This window comes from Salvelinus namaycush, chromosome 23 (assembly GCF_016432855.1).
Source record: "Salvelinus namaycush isolate Seneca chromosome 23, SaNama_1.0, whole genome shotgun sequence".
In the NCBI taxonomy this organism is placed as follows: Eukaryota; Metazoa; Chordata; class Actinopteri; order Salmoniformes; family Salmonidae; genus Salvelinus; species Salvelinus namaycush.
In genome coordinates, this window is record NC_052329.1 from 21,275,019 (window position 1) to 21,286,717 (window position 11,699).

At 42.1% G+C, this 11,699-nt stretch overlaps 1 pseudogene; it reads left to right on the forward strand.

The window, feature by feature from the left end:
- The first annotated feature begins 1,549 nt into the window (after nt 1–1,549).
- Nucleotides 1,550–11,681, forward strand: LOC120018530 (annotated as a pseudogene).
- Nucleotides 11,682–11,699: the final 18 nt, after the last annotated feature.

Sequence of the window (11,699 nt, forward strand, 5' to 3'; positions counted from 1 at the left end):
AATTTCTCAGGTGACAGGGAACTTGATTGCTTCTGTTTTGAATGCACCACATAGTCCTTTGGCTGACTGGAACACTCAACTATATTATTACAGCAATCAGTTCCAAACCATGTTCCAATATTACTGAAATTAACTTCAAAATCCACCTACATTGTTTTCTAATATTCTTAATATTCTCTTAAATTTTATTTTTTAGATACCATCAGGCCTATTTGTCTGCCACAGTACGAGCGTGATCTTCCAGGAGGAACACAGTGCTGGATCTCTGGCTGGGGCTACACTCAACCGGATGATGGTATGACTATGTTAAATGAATAATATAACTTAAATAGAAGAATTTCATGTATCTCTATCAATGGTTCAATGTTTTTTTCATAGCACAAAGTCAGTCAAGTCCTAAAAATAAGAGGTATATTTACATTAGTTTGACTTTCTTTGACAGTTCTCATCCCTGCCACGCTAAAAGAAGCTCCGGTTCCACTGATAAGCACCAACAAATGCAACAGTTCCTGCATGTACAATGGAGAGATCACCCCCCGCATGCTCTGTGCTGGATACACCGAGGGCAAAGTGGACGCATGTCAGGTTAGTTCATAAAACATACCTGAGTTCTTCCTCCTGTGGCTTGTTTTATGAAGAGATTTACCAAAGGTCAGAGAGTTGTTTCTTACAAAAGTAGAATTGGTTCTTGATAATGAGAATATTTTCCCCCAGGTCTCACCATTACTGTTCCGAATTATCAAAGACAAAGCTCATTAGGCATGCGGGCACACCAGCTTTATTCAAGGTCCAACAGATCAAATTCACTTGAGCTCAGGTTTCAGTATTTCACAATATGCCAACCCATAATCCCTAAATCACTGTGACTTAACAATATCTCAACCCCTAGCAATCAGTGTGGTGGTCTGGTAACCAGTGTGATTGACAGCAGTGTGTATCTGCTCCTGTCCTCTTCCCAGGGGGACAGTGGGGGTCCTCTGGTCTGTCAAATTGACAATGTATGGAGACTGGTGGGCGTGGTGAGCTGGGGTACAGGCTGCGCTGAGCCCAACCACCCCGGAGTCTACACCAAGGTGGCCGAGTTCCTCGGCTGGATCTACGACATGATTGAGGTAACCTTAAACGAACTCTTTGTTGCATAGGTCTACGTATTGATTTTTTTTACATATCAGGAACACATCAGCTGTGCACTTATTTTTCTCCTCTTGAAATTGCATAATACTGTATGTTACATTTGTTTATCCATCCGCAGAGCTACTGAGGAGGAAGAGGAATAAGACAACGGATGATCAGGGAGACTCATGTATGACCAGAACAAGCCTAGAGCAAACTGAAACATAAGATGCTCCTGACATTCTTCCTCCTGTACTATATCTGTAATTTTACCTCCTTATAATGGCCATGTTTATTGCAGAAATGCATACATTATTTAGGAAATAATTGTATACTATGTGTTTGTCATACATTTTATTTTTAGCACCTGAATGAGAACATATTTATATCATATATTTGTCTTGTAATGAAAATAAATTATGCTTCATAATTAAACATGTCCATTGTTTACTCTGGTGTGATGGAAGAGGTTTATGTGTCTGGGCTATCATGTCTGAAGGATGCAGACACTGTTCACCGTTGAGTGCAAAGTAGTAGCACCTCTCTCCTGTCAGAAGAGGGCGTGCATGCACCCCTCTCATCTCGTTTCCATAGTAAAAGAGGAAACTAGCGACAAAAGTTGAGTTTGTCAACATTTAGCTGTAACGTTAGAACAAGGGTAGCAAAAACTTGAAGCAAGTTTACTGTGAGTATTTCCATGTGTTTTGTGTTAAAATGATAACTACTGTTCTCCATCTGATTCACAGCATTCGTACCAAATGGTTTGATTGTATTCAAGGCATTGCTGGCTGGTGTATTGGGGTAGCTATTTAGCTACACTACTGTAACGTTAGCTAGCTAACATAAACGTTATTTAACCTAGCAAGGAATTCTCTCCATGCTTGTTCATCTATAGCTAGCGTGCCTTGCCATACCATAATCAAATGCAAAACTCCAATGAGCTGTGTGTATACTGAACTAAATCCCTCAACATATTTTCAGAAATATTTCTTCTTCCCTGGTAGTACAAAGTACAAAGCAGGAAGTTTTGCAGCAGTTCAACCAGTTCTGGTCCATGTTAGACGACCTGTCACAGAATGACCCCCAAAGCTACCAGATGTTTATCGAGAAACAAATTAAACAGGGAGCTAATAATAATGCACTACCTCAGCCTGACTCCTGCCTACTCACTGAAATGCTGGAACCACAAATGACCTGTTTCTATGAGCAGCTACACCCACACTGTAGAGTTTATAGATTCAAAACACACACTTAGAACACTGGCCTACATTAAAATAACACAACTAAGTGTGTTGATAAGAAAATACTGGTTCATTTGTTTGCAGTGCACGTTTGACTGTGCAACGCTTGCTAATAATATGGAGGTGTGAACTATAAAGAGGCTGAACAGTTGCGTTATTGTTTGTGTCAGGAGACAAAGAAAGGGTTGCTGTACATCAATGTGTGTGGCTGGAAGTGCGTCCCTACCCCTGCTGATGAGAACAAGCCTGTGTGTGGAGGGAGACTGGAGACAGACACTGATGAAGCAGGAGGTACCAAGAGTCACTGTTGTCCTGCAGAACACAAACCTGTATTTCTGCATAATTACCTGGACATACACTCAATAGTATTTGGTAGCATTGCCTTTAAATTGGTTAACTTGGGTCAAACGTTTCAGGTAGCCTTCCACAAGCTTCCCACAATAAGTTGGGTGAATATTGGCCTATTCCTCCTGACAGAGCTGGTGTAACTGAGTCAGGTTTGTAGGCCTCCTTGCTTGCACACACTTTTTCAGTTCTGCCCACACATTTTCTATAGGATTGAGGTCAGGGCTTTGTGATGGCCACTCCAATACCTTGACTTTGTTGTCCTTAAGCCATTTTGCCACAACTTTGGAAGTATACTTGGGGTCATTGTCCATTTGGAAGACCCATTTGCGACCAAGCTTTAACTTCCTGACTGATGTCTTGAGATGTTGCTTTAATATATCCACATAATTTCCCCCCCTCATGATGCCATCTATTTTGTGAAGTGCACCAGTCCTTCCTGCAGCAAAGCACCCCCACAACATGATGCTGCCACCCCCGTGCTTCACGGATGGGATGGTGTTCTTCGGCTTGCAAGCATCCCCCTTTTTGCTCCAAACATAACGATGGTCATTATGGCCAAACAGTTCTATTTTTGTTTCATCAGACCAGAGGACATTTCTCAAAAAAGTATGATCTTTGTCCCCATGTGCAGTTGCAAACCATAGTCTGGCTTTTTTATGCCGGTTTTGGAGCAGTGGCTTCTTCCTTGCTGAGCGGCCTTTCAGGTTATGTTGGTATAGGACTAATTTTACTGTGGATATAGACACTTTTGTACCTGTTTCCTCCAGCATCTTCACAAGGTCCTTTGCTGTTGTTCTGGGATTGATTTGCACTTTTCGCACCAAGTACGTTCATCTCTAGGAGACAGAACGTGTGTCCTTCCTGAGTGGTATGACGGCTGCGTGGTCCCATGGTGTTTATACTTGCATACTATTGTTTGTACAGATGGTCATGGTACCTTCAGGCATTTGGAAATTGCTCCCAAGGATGAACCAGACTTGTGGAGGTCTACAATTATTTTTCTGAGGTCTTGGCTGATTTCTTTTGATTTTCCCATGATGTCAAGCAAAGAGGCACTGAGTTGGAAGGTAGGCCTTGAAATTCATCCACAGGTACACCTCCAATTGACTAAAATTATGTCAATTAGCCTAACAGAAGCTTCTAAAGCCATGACATAATTTTATTGAATTTCCCAAGGTGTTTAAAGGCATAGTCAATTTACTGTATGTAAACTTCTGACCCACTGGAATTGTGATAGGCTGAACAGGCTGAATTATAAGTGAAATAATCTGCCTGTAAACAATTGTTGGAAAAATTACTTGTGTCATGCACAAAGTAGATGTCCTAACCGACTTGCCAAAACTATAGTTTGTTAACAAGAAATTTGTGGAGTGGTTGAAAAACGAGTTTTAATGACTCCAACCTTAGTGTATGTAAACTTCCGACTTCAACTGTATACGACAGCTGACTTTCTTATCACTTTTTAATGGTTTTGATACCAATGTTATCTAACACTGTTTGACCTGAAAAGGTGTTTCATTGAAACGGTATGAAAATTTCATATCACGATTATAGTGACCAAAATGATCACGGTTATCAGTATTATCGCGTTATTGTTAAAATGTGCTGGAAATGTGCCCGCTGGCGCTGAACACTCTCTGATGGCGCTGGTTGCTTGGATGCACAAAAGCTTCCTGGCAACCCTGGCAAGGTGAGGCAGCTCTGATGCATGGCCCCTCCACCACATCAGTGGATCCTCTTCTGCTGGAATGGGTGGCAGAGACAGGTAGACCTTGATCTCTTCTTTCACTCTGTCTTCTGGGGTGGTTGGAATCTGACCCTCTTCACCTCTCTGCTGCCTTGTTGAGGTAATATTTCTCAGCAACCCAGCCAGGCCTTTCCCCTCTGATGCCGCTGTGGGGGTGTTGGTGGTGGAGGTGCTGCTGGTGCTTTGCGTTTCTTCCCTGACTTGTGCAGCTGCCAGCTTCAAGGCCTCCTGGACACAGCTGCCAGCTTCAAGGCCTCCTGGACACAGCTGTCAGTGTCAACCTTTGCAGCCTCAGGCTCATCTAAAAAGCGCCTTTTGAAGCGGGGGTCAATGAAACAAGCCATGTGCATGACTCTCTTTGCTTCTCTGTGTATCTGTTGTTAAGGTCTTCTGTGTATCTGTTGTTAAGGTCTTCTCTGTGTATCTGTTGTTAAGGTCTTCTCTGTGTATCTGTTGTTAAGGCCTTCTCTATGTATCTGTTGTTAAAACTTCTTCTCAATAGGGGGTGCTGTTTGCACTTTGTAATAATTTCGTTCCCAAATTAAACTGCCTCGTACTCAATTCTTGCTCGTACAATATGCATATTATTATTACTATTGGATAGAAAACACTCTCTAGTTTCTAAAACCGTTTGAATTATATCTGTGAGTAAAACAGAACTCGAGTTAGAGCATTTTTCCTATGAGGATGTAAGAATGCAGAATTCTGCAAGCTGTTCCCAGGTCAGTTTATTAATTTGCCTGTCTTCTATTGGTTGAGATGCACTGCATACGCCTTCCCCTGGATGTCAGCGAATAGTGAGATTTGAAATGGAGTCTCTAGGCAGATCTGAGAGGTTATACATGGCTTGGGAACGAAGGGTCCGGTCTTTGTTCACTTCGCTCTGACGCAGGAAGGACCTTGGCATGTCGTAGTAGAAAGCTCCGGTTATAGCTCTTAGATATATCCGGCTCTGTTTTTATTCGATATAGCTGTTAAAGACATCATAATGTTGTTATTTTAAACCGAGTTATATCAGTTTATGTCAGTATATTGCGATTTTCGGATATTTATTAGTGTTGCGTTCTAGGGAGTTGGTGATGTCTGGCCCACATGGCTAATGTTTACTGCTAATTGCAACGTTGAAGACTACATTCTACAACCGAGCTACGATTCTTTTGGACAAAGGACAACTTTCCCAAGATTCTGATGGAAGCACATCAAAAAGTAAGAACTATTTATGCTGTTAATTCGTTGTTCTGTTGAAAAATGTAAAATGCATAATCCGCCATTAATTTCTGTGCGGTCTCGCTTTAACGCACGCTGTATGTCGTAGTAACGTTAATTTTAAAAATGTGACACAGCGATTGCATTAAGAACTAATGTATCTTTCATTTGCTGTCCAACCTGTATTTTTTAGTCAAGTTTATGATTAGTTATCGATTAGAATAGGTGCCTCTCCCAAGATTTCTCCCGACATTTTGTTGGCAGCTTGGCTACTTTTCTCATTGTATAACCACGATTTGTGCCGCTAAATATGCACATTTTCGAACAAACTCTATATGTATTGTGTAATATGATGTTATAGGACTGTCATCTGAAGAATTCTGAGCAGGTCAGTGAAAAAATTTATATATTTTGCTGGGTTATACGTTATCGCTATTTTTGGCTTGAATCAATGCTGTTGTGTGGTTTGCTATTGTGGTAAGCTAATATAATGCTATATTGTGTTTTCGCTGTAAAACACTTAAAAAATCTGAAATATTGGCTGGATTCACAAGATCTTTGTCTTTCATTTGCTGTACGCTGTGTATTTTTCAGAAATGTTTTATGATGAGTATTTAGGTAATTCACGTTGCTCTCTGTAGTTATTCTAGTCGCTTTGGTGAGAGTTGTGATGGTGGCTGCAATGGTAAACTATGATTTATACCTGAAATATGCACATTTTTCTAACAAAACATATGCTATACAATAAATATGTTATCAGACTGTCATCTGATGAAGTTGTTTCTTGGTTAGTGGCTATTTATATCTTTATTTGGTCGAATTTGTGATAGCTACCTATGCAGGAAAAAAATGGTGGAGTAAAAAAAGTGGTGTCTTTTGCTAACGTGGTTAGCTAATAGATTTACATATTGTGTCTTCCCTGTAAAACATTTTAAAAATCAGAAATGATGGCTGGATTCACAAGATGTGTATCTTTCATCTGGTGTCTTGGACTTGTGATTTAATGATATTTAGATGCTAGTATTTACTTGTGACGCTATGCTAGGCTATGCTAGTCAGCTTTTTTACTGATGGGGGTGCTCCCGGATCCGGGATTGGGAGGAATTAGAGGTTAAGGTCTTCTCTGTGTATCTGTTGTGAAGGCCTTCTATGTGGATCTGTTGTTAAGGTCTTCTCTGTGGATCTGTTGTTAAGGTCTTCTCTGTGGATCTGTTGTTAAGGTCTTCTCTGTGTATCTGTTGTTAAGGCCTTCTCTGTGGATCTGTTGTTAAGGTCTTCTCTGTGGATCTGTTGTTAAGGCCTTCTCTGTGGATCTGTTGTTAAGGTCTTCTCTGTGGATCTGTTGTTAAAGCCTTCTCTGTGGATCTGTTGTTAAGGCCTTCTCTGTGGATCTGTTGTTAAGGTCTTCTCTGTGGATCTGTTGATAAGGTCTTCTCTGTGTATCTGTTGTTAAGGCCTTCTCTGTGGATCTGTTGTTAAGGCCTTCTATGTGGATCTGTTGTTAAGGTCTTCTCTGTGGATCTGTTGTTAAGGTCTTCTCTGTGGATCTGTTGTTAAGGTCTTCTCTGTGGATCTGTTGTTAAGGTCTTCTCTGTGGATCTGTTGTTAAGGTCTTCTCTGTGGATCTGTTGTTAAGGTCTTCTCTGTGGATCTGTTGTTAAGGTCTTCTCTGTGGATCTGTTGTTAAGGTCTTCTCTGTGGATCTGTTGTTAAGGTCTTCTCTGTGGATCTGTTGATAAGGTCTTCTCTGTGTATCTGTTGATAAGGTCTTCTCTGTGTATCTGTTGATAAGGTCTTCTCTGTGTATCTGTTGATAAGGTCTTCTCTGTGTATCTGTTGATAAGGTCTTCTCTGTGTATCTGTTGATAAGGTCTTCTCTGTGTATCCGTTGATAAGGTCTTCTCTGTGTATCTGTTGATAAGGTCTTCTCTGTGTATCTGTTGTTAAGGTCTTCTCTGTGTATCTGTTGTTTAGGTCTTCTCTGTGTATCTGTTGTTTAGGTCTTCTCTGTGTATCTGTTGTTAAGGTCTTCTCTGTGTATCTGTTGTTAAGGTCTTCTCTGTGTATCTGTTGTTAAGGTCTTCTCTCATTACTCTTTTCATCTCCTTAGTCAGAGATGGCTCCGTATCCCTTTCCACCAGAACATCACGGGTGATGTGGTCTAGGACAGGCTTGATGGCTGACAGTGTCACTCGTGTCTCTGAGGCAAGTGCATCTGTAAACTTGCTCAGAGGTTCAAGGAGCTGGCACAGTTGCTCCATGACACTTATGTTGGCGCCCTTGGGCATCAGATGCCATGTTCCTCTTTCTCCAGCCAGTGTCGCACAGACTGGCTGCTGTTGGCTGAGGAAACGCTCAATCATCTTGTGTGTAGATCCCCATCGGATCACCACATCATGGATCAGAGCCTTCTGTGGCATGTTGAGGGCAGCTTGCTTTTCTCTCAGTTCTCTCCTTCTCTTCCAGCTCAGTGAGAAGCCTTGGACCAGATGACGGCAGGCCTTGACTGCTGGGTAAACTCTGAATTTTCAGAGCCTTTGAGATGGCCAGGTTCAAATTATGGCCAAAGCACCCAAGTCACAGATCTGGGAACTCTTCAAAAACCTTGATCATGTTTGTTGCGTTGTCTGTGGTTATGCAGACCAGGTCTTTCTTGTTGATCCCCCACTCTTCCAGCATATTCGCAAAACACTTTGATGTTGTGAGCCGAGTGATCTTCTGGGAAGAACTGTGTTTCCAGGCAGTTTGATTCCAGTTGCCAGTCTGGGGTGAGGTAATGGTTAGTGAAGCTGATCCAGAGGTCACTGGTCCAGAGGTCAGTAGTTGCAGCAAACCATGTGCCTTGAGTCAAACATCAGCTTTAACCTGGTTGTACAGGTTTGGGATTTCAGTCTTGACAAATAATGTTCGTGATGGCACGGCAACCTTCAGCAGCTTCAGAAAGCCAGGCCTCTCAACAATTTGAAATGGCATCATGTCCTTTGCAATGTAATATGAAAGGGCTGCAGTGAGGTCTTGAGCATGTTTTGATGTGGGTGCATAAGCAGCCTGTCTTTTTAAATGCTTGCTCGAGTGTCCCTTGTAAACAAGGGAATAGCAAATGTATTATTATTATTGGTGTTGTTACATTGTAATTATTACACACACACACACACACACACACACACACACACACACACACACACACACACACACACACACACACACACACACCCACACACACACACAGGTCCAAACACTTAAAAGACACACCTATCCCCTCAGCCCTCAAATTAAGTGGACACTTCTGATGACGTATCATGACGTCTGACAAGTATACACTTGCAGGGTGAGGGAAGAAGGAATGATTTTTAAATGGACACCCTTCATCCCGTAATGATTGTGTTTTCAGCCTCCAGTAGCTTGTGGGTGCTTTATATGCGCTACAGTCAATTATGAGTGCATGTCTACTTATATTAAAAATATAATTATTAATATACGCCTACTGTATGATAGCTAGCAAATGAATTAGCTAACTAACGTCAGCCTGCCTAGCTGGAACTTCTGAAGAAGGAAAATGTTTTCATTCTACAAGAACATATTTACTTTTTACGAGACGTGTTTGTGCCATCATGTGCATTAGTAGCACAATTTCTAACTTATTTGCATTAGTTTTTACTTAAACTTGTATGTTGACTTCTCCATTGATGTTGTTTTTAAGTTTTCGCTGACTTTTCTTAGAGGAAGTGAACATAATTGTACACTTGCAAAGCCGACTAAAAATGAGGGCTGAGGGGCTTACGTTGCAAACTTCCCTTGCTTGGCTAATCATTTGGACCGTCCTCCAAGATGGCGACGGGGATTCCCCCAAGGGCATAAGGCGAGGGTAAGTGGACGAGGGTGTGTCTTAAGTGTTTGGAACGCAGCCCCTGTCTGTCTTCTGTGTTGCATTTGAGTATATGCAATGGCCCCATGCTCAATTTACATAAATACAAATGAGTTTTAAGAAGACAGTGATAGTAATTGCAATGAGCCCAACAATTGACATAAATATAGGAGTATATAGTGTTTTCCTGTTAGAACACTTTTACAACCAAGTCGACGACTGACGGATTTTAAATGAACAAAATATGTTGGTTGGGTGACTAAACTACATAACGTGTTATCGTGTGCAATGGATGAATAGAGTCTGCAGATACACGACGCATACAGCAGCAGAACAACGTGTAGTGTTTTTACAAGAGTAGGTAACACTGAAAGCTTCAGTTGACATTATTGACAAGCTATTAGCAAGTTAGACAGACAAACCATGACATTTTCCTCCATTCGAAGTCCCCACATCATGCATTGAGCTAAAAGTTAACTTACCTTGCATTCGCTATAAAGTAGTGGGTGGTGGTCACGAAGATGACTCAAGAGATTTGAAGTGTTGCCCCCTTTCGTAGCAATTTTCTTTTGCTTGTTCTGCAGACAGGGTGACCATCTTCGATTAAGTTTCCCTCAGCACTCTTGTAAAACCCAAAATACGACCACACTTCAGATTTGGTCCTCTTAGAAGACTGAAAAATCTCCCAAGCGCTGTCACTGCCTTCCGCCATGTTTTTACCCAAAACAAAACCCACGTTGCATTCTGCGCCTGCGTCAGACTTGCTAACTTTGGTTGATGCTGGACAGTATTTACCGTGAGTTTTTCAAACCGTGTTTATGATAATTCAAATTTGAACTGGTAATACTAACCGTTGGGAATTTTACCATGGTTTATCGTGAAACCGGTAATTCTATCATCCCTAACTACAACTTGTGTTCCCTGTACTTAGATGACTACAGTAAGGTGGATGTGGCGTTCAGCCCTGCGGTGCAGCAGCAGGCTCAGAAGGACAAGAGGGAGAAGGACCAGGTCCACCTGTTAGCCCTGAGCTTCACCCAGCAGCAGCGTGGCCTGCGTCTGGTCCAGCGGACATGGCCTAGAGGACATGCAGTGCCGCCTGGGTTCTCTAAAACAGTCCAGCCACCAACACAGGTAAGGCCTCTACGTAATCATTCCCTGGTTCAAGGGAACAGTTTTATTTTTTATTAAGGTGACACCATCAAGATAAAGGCGAGATTATTTAACCACAATGTATTGAGCAATACCTACTAACTATGTAGTATGAATATTTTTTAAAGGTGTCCTGTAGCTAAAGATGATTGTTTTGACATTCATTTGACATTCATTTCCCAGCCTCCCAGACCCCAGCTTCCCTGCTCCAGCAGATCTCCTTCTGCGTGAAGGGCAGACCTGAGGACAGTACACCTGTGCAGCTCATCACATCTGTCCAGCTATCATCTGGGCCAGGGGACCAAAGCAACAAGACCAAGAACCTGATCCAGGTGATCTCTGGCTCAGTGACAGCCCAGCCTCAGCAGCCACAGCACCAGCTCACTGTCAACTCTGACCCCAGGGACCTCTCTCGGAGCCTGGAGCTGACTGTGGAGCTACCAAAGGTTCAGTCCATCACAGAGTGCCATCTCAGCATTTCCTAGGTCAGGGACCACTCTGCTTCCCCTTCCCTTGTGCTATGAATAAGGCCCTGTGACAGATTAACAAAAACTATGTTGATTTTGCTTAAGCGCTTCCTATGTTGACATAATAGCCTATGTTACATTATAAGTTATCCTTTCTGTGGTCTTGTTGGTCTAAATGTCTGTGTGTATTTCTCTATAATATGATATACTACTAGAAGTGGAGGATATGTACCATCTACACCTGGAGCTGCCCGAGACTGTGAATGAGGAGTCGGCCTCTGCCACGTTCAACAAGAAACGGACATTAACTTTGCAAGTGTCTATACTCTAGTGCCGTTACTGCAGACACTAAAAGCACACACCTTAATTCATAGACAAAAAAAAAACACTGTCTGCTCTGGCATGTCACACTTACACCCAGTAGGTGATTTGTCTCTCTGAAGGGACTCGGCACTTTGGAAATATAAGAAGGCCATTAGAGAAGGCAGTAACTTCAGTTACCTCAAAGCAAATGGACCAAAATAAATGTCATTTCTGCTATACATCCTACAAGCTGTGGG